This window comes from Durio zibethinus, chromosome 1, assembly GCF_047325235.1.
Source record: "Durio zibethinus cultivar Kanyao isolate XHJ-2024 chromosome 1, ASM4732523v1, whole genome shotgun sequence".
In the NCBI taxonomy this organism is placed as follows: domain Eukaryota; kingdom Viridiplantae; phylum Streptophyta; class Magnoliopsida; order Malvales; family Malvaceae; genus Durio; species Durio zibethinus.
The window spans coordinates 14,036,107-14,047,837 of record NC_143162.1 but is presented as its reverse complement, the minus strand read 5'-3'; positions in this window follow the sequence as shown (position 1 = coordinate 14,047,837).

The following is an 11,731-nucleotide window of genomic DNA, read 5'->3' as shown; positions in this document are numbered from 1 at the left end:
TTGCTACCAGTAGCCAATATAGTGTCTAAAATGGGGACACTTTTTTCAAATGGTCACAAAATCTTGTACACTTCGAGTTTTTAGCTGAATTTTTTGTGCATGCCGAAAAAAATACAAGGATCACGTCTACCATGTTTGGGGCCAAAACTCCTTTCAAAAAAATTTTAAAAATTGTGAAAAATAGAAAATGAGTCGTCTTACCATGAAACTTCACGTGAAGGCTTAAGGGACCATTGTGTGAATTTACAAGCCATAAAAATGGCATTGGCATGCAGAAATATGAAGATGTGCCAAAACCCACCTACCACCCTATCGATCCATGGCTTGCGCGTCCTGTCTCTCTGGCCGGCGTAGTGCCTGCCCGCCCGTCCGCCCGCTCGTTTCGTCGGTTGTCTTACGCATACGGAGTTCATTCCCAGTCTAAGATCGGATTAGATCGAGGGTTACGGTAGCAGGATCGAAGCATGTAGAGGGGGACCCGGCCAAGCATACAGAGTTCATTCCCAGTCTAAGATCAGATCGGTGCTGGTGCTGCATTTTTTTCGTCGGGGCACCGTTGTCGGAGCATCATCGGAGAACCTAACCGGCGACATTTGGGTTCCTGCGATCAGGGGGGCCGGGGGGTGTGCGCACATGATGTGCGATGGGTGCTGGTACTTGGCCCTTATAATGGCCCCTTATCCCTCATCAAACCTCGAGAACTCACACCCCCTTAAAGATCATTTGACATTTTACAGGTTTGCTGGCAGTAGCGATTAAAGTGTCTGAAATGGGGACACTTTTTTCACATGGTCACAAAATCTTGTACACTTCGAGTTTTTAGCTGAATTTTTTTGTGCATGCCAAAAAAAATACAAGAATCACGTCTACCAGGTTTGGGCCCAAAAATCCTTCCAAAAAAAATTTAAAAAATCCCAAACCGTAAAAAGTTTCAAAAATTGTGAAAAATAGAAAATGAGTCGTCTTGCCATGAAACTTCACGTGAAGGCTTAAGGGACCATTGTATGAATTTACAAGCCATAAAAATGGCATTGGCGTGCAGAAATATGAAGATGTACCTAAACCCACCTACCACTCTAACGATCCACGGCTTGCGCATCCCGCCTCTCTGGCCGGTGTAGTGCCCGCCCGCCCTCCCGCCCACTCGTTTCATGGGTTGACTTAGGCATACAGAGTTCATTCCAGTCTAAGCATACGAAGTTCATTCCCAATCTAAGATCGGACCAGACCAAGGGTTGCAGCAGCACATGTTGGGCTCAGGCATGTGCTGGTGCCGCATTTTTCTTTGTCGGGGCACCATCACCGGAGCATCATCGGAGAATTTGATCGACGGCATTGGGGCTCCGGCAATCGAGGGGGCCGGGGGGGTGTGTGCACATGATGTGCGATGGGTGCTGGCACTTGGCCCTTATATTGGCCCTGTATCCCTCATCAAACCTTGAGAACTCACACCCCCTTAAAGAGCATTTGAGATTTTATAGGTTTGCCCCCAGTAGCCATTAAAGTTTTTAAAATGGGGACACTTTTTTCAAATGGTCACAAATCTTGTACACTTCGAGTTTTTAGCTGAATTTTTTTGTGCACGCGAAAAAAAATACTAGGATCATGTCTACCAAGTTTGGGGCCAAAACTCCTTTCAAAAAAATTTTAAAAAATCCTGAACCGCAAAAAGTTTCAAAAATCTTGAAAAATAGAAAACGAGTCATGTTAGCATGAAACTTCACGTGAAGGCTTAAGAGACCATTGCATGAATTTACAAGCCTTAAAAATGGCATTGGCATGCAGAAATATGAAGATGTGCCTAAACCCACCTACCACACTATCAATCCACGGCTTGCGCATCCCGCCTCTCTGGCCGACGTAGTGCCCGCCCGCCCGTCCACCCACTCGTATCGTTTGGTTGGCTTACGCATACGGAGTTCATTCCCAGTCTAAGATTGGACCGAACCGAGGGTTGCGGCAGCAGGATTGGTAGCACGTAGAGGGAGACCCGAGCGATCCCTGACTTGCGCATCCCGCCCCTCTGGCCGGCTGAGCGCTCGCACGCTCGTTTCGTGGGTTGACTTAGGCACATGGAGTTTATTCCCCATCTAAGATCAGACCAGACGGAGGGTTGCTGCAGCACATGCTGGGCTTGAGCATGTGCTTGTGCCACATTTCTCTTCACCTGGGCACCATCACCGTAGCATCGTTGGAGAACCTTACTGGCGGCTTTGGGGTTCCGACGATCGGGGGGGCCGGGGGGTGTGCGCACATGATCTGCGATGGGTGCTGGTACTTGGCCCTCATATTGGCTCCCTATCCATCATCAAACCTCGAGAACTCATGCCCCTTAAAGAGCATTTGAGATTTTACAGGTTTGCTGCTAGTAGCCATTAAAGTGTCTGAAATGGGGACACTTTTTTCAAATGGTCACAAAATCTTGTACACTTTGAGTTTTTAGTTGAATTTTTTTGTGCATGCCAACAAAAATACAAGTATCACGTCTACCAAGTTTGGGGCCTAAACCCACCTACCACCTTATCGATCGACGTCTTTCGGATCCCTTCACTCTGGCCGACGTAGTGCCTGCCCGCCCGCCCGCCCGTTCATTTCGTCGGTTGGCTTAGGCATACGGAGTTCATTCCTAGTCTAAGATCAGACCGGATCGAGGGTTGCAACAACAAGATCGGCAGCACGTAGAGGGGGACCCGACCGATCCTCGACTTAAGCATCCTGCCCCTCTGGTGGGTTGAGCGCTCATAGGGGAGGACCCGACCGATCCTCGACTTACGCATCCCGCCCCTCTGGTTGACTGAGCGCCTGCACGCTCATTTCGTGGGTTGACCTAGGCATACGGAGTTTGCTCCCAGTCTAAGCGTACGGAGTTCATTCCCAATCTAAGATCGAACCGAACTAAGGGTTACGACAGCACATGCTGGGCTCGAGCATAAGCTGGTGCCACATTTTTTTTTGCCGGGGAACCATCGCCGGAGCATCGTCGGAAAACCTAGCCGACAGCATTGGGGTTCCAACGATCGGGGGGCGGGGGGGAGGTGTGCGCACATGATGTGCGATGGGTGCTGGTACTTGGCCCATATATTAACCCCCTATCCCTCATCAAACCTCGAGAACTCACACCCCCTTAAAAAGCATTTGAGATTTTACAGGTTTGCTGCCAGTAGCCATTAAAGTGTCTGAAATGGGGACATTTTTTTCAAATGGTCACAAAATCTTGTACACTTCGAGTTTTTTGCTGAAATTTTTTTTTGCATGCCAAAAAAAATACAAGGATCACATCTACCAAGTTAGGGGCCAAAAATCCTTCTGAAAGAATTTTAAAAAATCTCGAAGCAAAAAAAGTTTTGAAAATCGTGAAAAATAGAAAACGAGTCGTCTTGCCATGAAACTTCACATGAAGGCTTAAGGGACCATTGTATGAATTTACAAGCCATGAAAATGGCATTGGCATGTAGAAAAATGAAGATGTTCCTAAACCCACCTACCACACTATCTATCCACGGCTTACGCATCCCACCTCTCTGGTCGGCATAGTGCCGGCCCGCCTGCCCGCTCGTTTCATCGGTTGGCTTAGGCATACGGAGTTCATTCCCAATCAAATATTGGACTGGACCGAGGGCTACGGCAACAAGATTGGCAGCAGTCAGAGGGGGACCCGATCGATCCCCGACTTGTGCATCCCGCCCCTCTGGTCGGTTGAGCACCCACACGCTCGTTTCGTGGGTTGACTTAGGCATACAGAGTTCATTCCCAGTCTAAGCATATGGAGTTCATTCCCAGTCTAAGATCAGACTGGATCGAGGGTTACGGTAGCAAGATCGATAGCACATAGAAGAGGACCCGACCGATCCTCGGCTTGCGCATCCCGCCCCTCTGGCCGTCTGAGCGCCCGCACGTTCGTTTCGTGGGTTGACTTAGGCATACGAAGTTCATTCCCAGTCTAAGCATACAGAGTTCATTCCTAATCTAAGATCAGACCAGACCGAGGGTTGTGGCAGCACATGCTGGGCTCGAGCTTGTGCTGGTGCCGCATTTTTCTTCGTCGGGGCACCATCACCGGAGCATCGTCAGAGAACCTGACCGACGGCATTGGGGTTTCGACGATCGGGGGGGCCGGGGGGTGTGCGCACATGATGTGCGATGGGTGCTGGTACTTGGCCCTTATATTGGCCCCCTATCTATCATCAAACCTGGAGAACTCACACCCCCTTAAAGAGCATTTGAGATTTTACGGGTTTGCTGCCAGTAGCCATTAAAGTGCCTGAAATGGGGACTGTTTTTTCAATTGTTCACAAAATCTTGTACACTTCAAGTTTTTAGCTGAATTTTTTTTGCATGCCAACGAAAATATAAGGATCACGTCTACCAAGTTTGGGGCCAAAACTCCTTCTGAAAAAATTTTAACAAATCCCGTTTCGCAAAAAGTTTTGAAAATCGTGAAAAATAGAAAATGAGTCGTCTTGCCATGAAACTTCACATGAAGCCTTAAAGGACCATTGTATGAATTTACAAGCCATAAAAATGGCATTGGCACATAGAAATATGAAGATGTGCCTAAACCCACCTACCACCCTATCGATCCACAGCTTACGCATCCCGCCTCTCTGGCCGACGTAGTGCCCGCCCCCCAATCCGCTTGTTTCGTCGGTTGGCTTAGGCTTACAGAGTTCATTCCCAGTCTAAGATCAGACCAGATTGAGGGTTACAGTAGTAGGATCGACAACACGCAGAGGGGGACCCGATCGATCCCCGGCTTGTGCATCCTACCCCTCTGGTCGGCTGAGCGCCCGCATGCTCGTTTCATGGGTTGACTTAGGCATACGGAGTTCATTCCCAGTCTAAGCATACGAAGTTCATTCCCAGTCTAAGATCGGATTGGACCGAGGGTTGCAGCAGCACATGCTGGGCTCGGGCATGTGCTGGTGCTACATTTTTCTTCGTCGGGGCACCATCGCCAGAGCATCACTGGAGAACCTGACCGGCGGCATTGGGGTTCCGGGGATCGGGAGGGTCGGGGGGTGTGCGCTCATGATGTGTGATGGGTGCTGGTACTTGGCCCCCTATCCCTCATCAAACCTCGAGAACTCACACCCCCTTAAAGAGCATTTGAAATTTTATAGGTTTGCTGCCAGTAGCCATTAAAGTGTCTGAAATGGGGACACTTTTTTCAAATGGTCACAAAATCTTGTACACTTCGAATTTTTAGCTGAATGTTTTTATGTGTACCAATAAAAATACAAGGATCACATCTACCAAGTTTGGGGCCAAAAATCCTTCTGAAAAAAGTTTAAAAAATCCCAAACCGTAAAAAGTTTTGAAAATCGTGAAAAATAGAAAACGAGTCGTGTTGCCATGAAACTTCACATGAAGGCTTAAGGGACCATTGTATGAATTTACAAGCCATAAAAATGGCATTGGCATGCAGAAATATGAAGATGTGCCTAAACCCACCTAACACCCTATCGATCCACGACTTGCGCATCCCGCCTCTCTGGCTGACGTAGTGCCTGCCCGCCCGCCCGCTCGTTTTGTCGGTTGGCTTAGGCATACAGAGTTCATTACCAATCTAAGATCAGATCGGACCGAGTGTTGCGGTAGCAGGATTGACAGCATGTAAAGGAGGACCTCACTAATCGTCAGTGTCATGGTCAGGCCTTGGTCCTGCCATGACTGACCCTGATCTGAGCAGCGATCGAGACCGAGCTGGTGGGAAAGTAGTTCTAAGGAATGTGGGTGTGCATTCAGAGCTTTGAAACATGATGCTAACATGTTGTGGGGGCAATGGGTCCCCTTGGCCATGAGATACGCAGGGAAGTTCGGGACAGTGGTCGGACACCCTCAAGCCAAGTAGCCTGGCGGGTGCCATTTGTGGAAGTAGTGTGTGGGCGTTCTGGGCATGGGAATAGGTTGGGGACATTGTGTGTGGACGGTAACCAGGGGCCGATTAGGGCCGACGGGGCTCGTATCGCACCTTTGTGTTGAACCATAGGGTTAGACGGTAGAGATCGTTAGGCCCCTCGGTTTCCCCTCCTCGAGCCGGAAGGATCATGCAATGGTGTTTATGTAGGAGGGATGCCATCGAGCCAAAGGGATGTGCGGATTAGTAGGCAAGCATACTGCTAGTCCCCTGTGGCCAGTCGGGAGAGGTGTGCTGCAGTTGGGGCAGTCCACCCAAGTCCCTTGCGGGACTAGCATGATGGTTAGTGTCAACCATACTTACGGGCGACTGGTCCCCTTGCAGGACTAGCATAATGGTTGGTGTCAACCATGCATGCAGGCGGCTAGTGTGCTGCAGCTGGGGCAGTCCACCTAAGTCCCCTTGCAGGACTAGCATGATGTTGGGTGTCAATCATGCGTACGGGCGGTCGATATAGATACTAAGGGCCTAAGCCCTAAGAACCGAATCTCGTTGGATGAGACGAGCCTAGAGGCTCCGAGCTGGTTGTCGACCAACTTAGTTGTGGGCTTGCGTAAACTCGATATGAGAGCTTGCGTACGATACGAACAGGCGTGGTGTTGGGTTCTCACCATGCTAAGAGGTAATAATATCATGAAAACTGGGACTGTGTGTCCTTACGGACATACAAGGATTGGGGCTCAAGCTCCAAAGCCCTACGGGCAAAGCTAAGTGCTCGAGGCGACGTTACGAATCGAGGGTTGTATGCCCTTATAGGGATTCGAAGGCCCGTGTTCGAAGCCTTAAGCCTTGCGACTAGAAGAACCGTGGGCTAACGCGCGATGAGAGTTGGGTTCCTCTCTGTAAAGTTCAGAAAGAGTGACCCTATGGTGTCAAAGCCCGAAAAGGCTCGCGGGCATGTTGCTTGAAGGATCGGAATTGGTTTGTCCATAAAAAATGGACACGTTAGAAGGCTAACCTTAATTAGGATTAGTCTTGGTGCTGCATGGACGCGTGGTTTCAGAAGTAGGAACGCGTGGACCGTGACATTTGGTATCAGAGCCTTGGTTTGGCTCAGTGGTGAGATTTACATGACCCCATGTGTGGGTCTAGTGACGTGAAGTCGAGATGGTGCTAAGCTCAAAAGGAGCTACCAAGACGCGAATGCGGTTCTGTGGCTATAGGGGCTCAGAAATGAGCCAACGATGCGTGCTGCTGGAAATATTGGCCCTATGTAAAATGGCTCTCGAGTAGGCTTTTGGATGCCAAGCAAAAGGGCACCAGAGTCTAGCCTCAGCTAGGAAAGGGTGTTGGCATGTGTTGAGGCATGTGATGCCTTACGGTGTAAGGAACCGTAGTGAGACCATGATGCGACAAGGGGCTTACACCATGAAATGGTGTTGCGTAAGGCCACATAGGCTGAGTGAATCTTGTCCTGAGGGGCAAGAGGTATCGAGTTTCAAGATTAATTACTAATGTGTGCACTTGCTGCGTGGTGCAGGTGCCCCAGCGAGGGTGCAAGCCGAAGTATTTGGGTTCTCAAGCATGAAGCTATTACACAGAAGAGTATGGAGTGGCTAAAGAGTGAAGCCACAAGCGGGATGGTCAGTGGACCATGAGTTGTGTTGGTTAGTGGACCATGAATTCTCGTGGTCAGAGGATCACAAGAGCGTGTCAATCAGTGAACCAAGTCTGTGTTGGTCAATAGCAAAGGCTTCACATGAGCTGTGGTGGTCAGTGGGCCACGACAGGGTGTAATCGAGTGGAACAAACAATTGGAAATTGGCCAGTTGACAAGGCCTTCAGATGGTGTGGGTCGATGGACCTTGAGAATGGAGTGGGTTAGTGAATCCCTAAGTTAAGCAAATCAGTGGACTAGGCATTTTGTCAGATCAGTGGATCTTTGAGTGTGAGTGGATTTTGAGATGTCATAAGAGCCATGCTAGAGTCAAGGCAAACGAGCAGTAGATCCATCGAGGAGACTTGGTTGCGCATAATGCTACGTCGAGTTTCGAGTAAAAAGTGGGGGAGACTTGTCAATTCCCTGTGAGACTGAGCCAAGACAAACGAGCTTAAGCAATGGACCATAGTGTTCAAGCTGGGAGCAAAGATCAAGTGATCATGCATTAAGGTGCCGTTTTGAGGGCGGTTGGCCAGAGGGCCACACCTAGAGGGGTGACCTTGGAGGGGCTGAGAGGACCCAAGTTGGGGATGACCAAAGTGCTTGAATGCCACCGTGCTAGGGTCTATCATGTGGGGTGCCATATGAGTGCGGTTGACCTAAGCACCACGTCCAGAGGGACACATCAGTGGGTTGATGCTGCAAGCATGCAGTTGGTGTGAGAGGTCACGTCTGGTGGGATGCACCAGTGAGTGGCAAAGTGGGTGGCCGTTCATTCTACTGAGGGCCATTGATCAATCAGGGTGCCTCAAGGTCGCAACATGACATGATCAAGAGATAAAGCTATGGTATGGCCCACATGGAACAACCAAGAAAAGGTTAGAAGGTTCGAGCAGGAACCGAGCTGAGTGGCATGAGTGCGGCAATGTGACCAATCTACATCAACAATGGATGAATATTGTGGGTGGTGCCTCATGTGATGGGACCTCGACCTAATCCTTGAGGGCACAAGTGAGAGACATATAAGTAAATGTCAGCTGTGTGCAACAAGATAGTTGGGTGTGGTCTTGGCGTCGATGAGGGCATCGACATAGTAAGTGGGGGAGAGTGTCATGGTCAGGCCTTAGTCCTGCCATGACTGACCCTGATTTGAGTAGCGATCGAGACCGAGCTGGTGGGAAAGCAGTTCTAAGGAATGCGAGAATGCATTCGGAGCTTTGAAACATGATGCTAACATGTTGTGGGGGCCATGGGAGCTCTGGGCCGTGAGATACGCAGGGAAGTTTGGGACAGTGGTCGGACACCCTCAAGCCAAGTAGCCTGGCGGGTGCCATCTGTGGAAGCAGTGTGCAGGCGTTCCGAGCATGGGAATAGGTTGGGGACGTTGTGTGTGGACGGTCTATGTCCTAAACCCTGAGATATGCAGGTAAGTATAAGGCAGTACGCCGGTGCCCTGATACCAGCTAGCCAGTCAAGTGCTGTCGGTCTAAGCCATGTATGGGCACCTTCGAGTGGGTTGGTGGAGCAACGAGTGGAATCAAGGAGCAAAGGTGACCAAGAGGAAGGTTACAGGGCCCTGAGTGAGCTGGAGAAAGGCCCTGAGATGGCTAGGTAGAAAAGTGTCCCCATTTCAGACATTCTTACGATCACTGGTAGCAAATTGGGAAAATCTCTAATGCTTTATATAGGGGGACGACTGGTGTCAGCTTTCCACCACCCCCTTGGCTAGTGGGCAGGTGGGGGCCTGGCTAGTCTGAAGTGAGCTACTCCTAGTCACTGCTGGCGGCTAGGTGGGCGGGCATTGTAGGGTCACGAGCGTGGCATGATGTTTCCTCGGGTCACGGTAAACCTAGGGGCGGTTAGGGTCAGCAGGCCTCGTATTGCGCCTTTGCGTTGAACCATGGGGTTAGACGGTAGAGATCGTTAGGCCTCTCAATTTCCCCTCCTCGAGTCGGAAGGATCATGCAATGGTGTTCATGTAAGAGGGATGCCATCGAGCCAAAGGGATGTGTGGGCTAGCAGACAGGCATGCTGCTAGGCCCCTGTGGCCAGTCGGGAGAGGTGTGCTGTAATTGGGGTAGTCCACCCAAGTCCCTTGCGGGACTAGCATGATGGTTGGTGTCAACCTTGCATGCGAGCGGCTGGTCCCCTTGCGGGACTAGCATAATGGTTGGTGTCAACCATGCGTGCGGGCGGCTAGTGTGCTGCAACTGGGGCAATCCACCTAAGTCCCCTTGTGGGACTAGCATGATGTTAGGTGTCAATCATGCGTGCGGGCAGCCGATACAGATACTAAGGGCCTAAGCCCTAAGAATCGAGTCCCATGGGATAAGACGAGCCTAGAGGCTCCGAGCTGGTTGCCGACCAGCTTAGTTGTGGGCTTGCATAAACTCGATACGAGAGCTTGCGTACGATACGAGCAGGCATGGTGTTGGGTTCTCACCATGCTAAGAGGTAATAATATCATGAGAACTGGGACTGTGTATCCTTATGGACATACAAGGATTGGGGCTCAAGCTCCAAAGCCATGCGGACAGAGCTGAGTGTTCAGGGCGATGTTACGAATCGAGGGTTGTATGCCCTTATGGGGATTTAAGGGCCTGTGTTCGAGGCCTTAAGCCTTGCGGCCAGAAGAACCTCGTGCTGATGCACGATGAGAGTTGGGTTCCTCTCTGTAAAGTTCAAAAAGAGTGACCCTACGGGGTCAAAGCCTGAAAAGGCTCATGGGCATGTTGCTCGAAGGATCGAAATTGGTCTGTCCGTAAAAAAATTGACACATTAGAAGGCTGACCTTGACTAGGATTAGTTTTGGTGCCGCACGGATGTGTGGTTTCAGAAGTAGGAACGCGCGGACCGTGACACCCGGCTTGCGCATCCCACCACGCTGGCCGGCTGAGCACCTGCACGCTCGTTTCGTGGGTTGACTTCGGCATACGGAGTTCATTCCCAGTCTAAGCATAAGGAGTTCATTCCCAGTCTAAGATCGGATCGGATCTAAGGTTACGGCAGCACATGCTAGGATCGGGCATGTGCTGGTGCCACATTTTTTTTCACCATGGCACCATCGCTGGAGCATCACTGGAGAACCTGACCGACGGCATTGGGGTTCCGGCGATCGAGGGGGGCCGGGGGGGTGTGCGCACATGATGTGCGATGGGTGCTAGTACTTGGCCTTTATATTGGCCCCCTATCCCTCATCAAACCTCGAGAACTCATAACCCCTTAAAGAGCATTTCAGATTATACAGGTTTGCTGCCAGTAGCCATTAAAGTGTCTGAAATGGGGACATTTTTTTCAAATGGTCACAAAATTTTGTACACTTCGAGTTTTAGCTGAATTTTTTTGGGCATGCCAACAAAAATACAAGGATCACATTTACCAAGTTTGGGGCCAAAACTCCTTCTGAAAAAATTTTAAAAAATCCTGAACCGTAAAAAGTTTCAAAAACCATGAAAAATAGCAAACGAGTCGTCTTGCCATGAAACTTCACATCAAGGCTTAAGGGACCATTGTATAAATTTACAAGCCATAAAAATGGAATTGGCACACAGAAATATGAAGATGTGCCTAAACCCACCTACCACCCTATCGATCCACAGCTTACGCATCCCGCCTCTCTGGCCGACGTAGTGCCCGCTCGCCCGCCCACTCGTTTCGTCAGTTGGATTAGGCATACGGAGTTCATTCCCAGCCTAAGATTGGACCAGACTGAGGGTTGTGGTAGCAGGATTGGCAGCAGGCAAAGGGGGACCCGACCGATCCCCGGCTTGCGCATCCCGCCCCTCTGGCCGGCTGAGCGCCAGCACGCTCGTTTCGTGGGTTGACTTAAGCATATAGAGTTCATTCCCAGTCTAAGCATATGGAGTTCATTCCCAGTCTAAGATCAGACCGGATTGAGGGTTGTGTCAGCACATGCTGGGCTCGGGCATGTGCTGGTGCCGCATTATTTTTCACCCGGGGCACCATTGTCGGAGAACCTGACTGGCGGTATTGGGGTTTTGGCGATTGGCGGGGCCGGGGGGTGTGCGCACATGATGTGCGATGGGCGCTGGTACTTGGCCCTTATATTGGCCCCCTATCCCTCATCAAACCTCGAGAACTCACACCCCCTTAAAGAGCATTTGAGATTTTACAGGTTTGCTGCCAGTAGCCATTAAAGTGTCTGAAATGGGGACACTTTTTTCAAATGGTCACAAAATCTTGTACACTTCGAG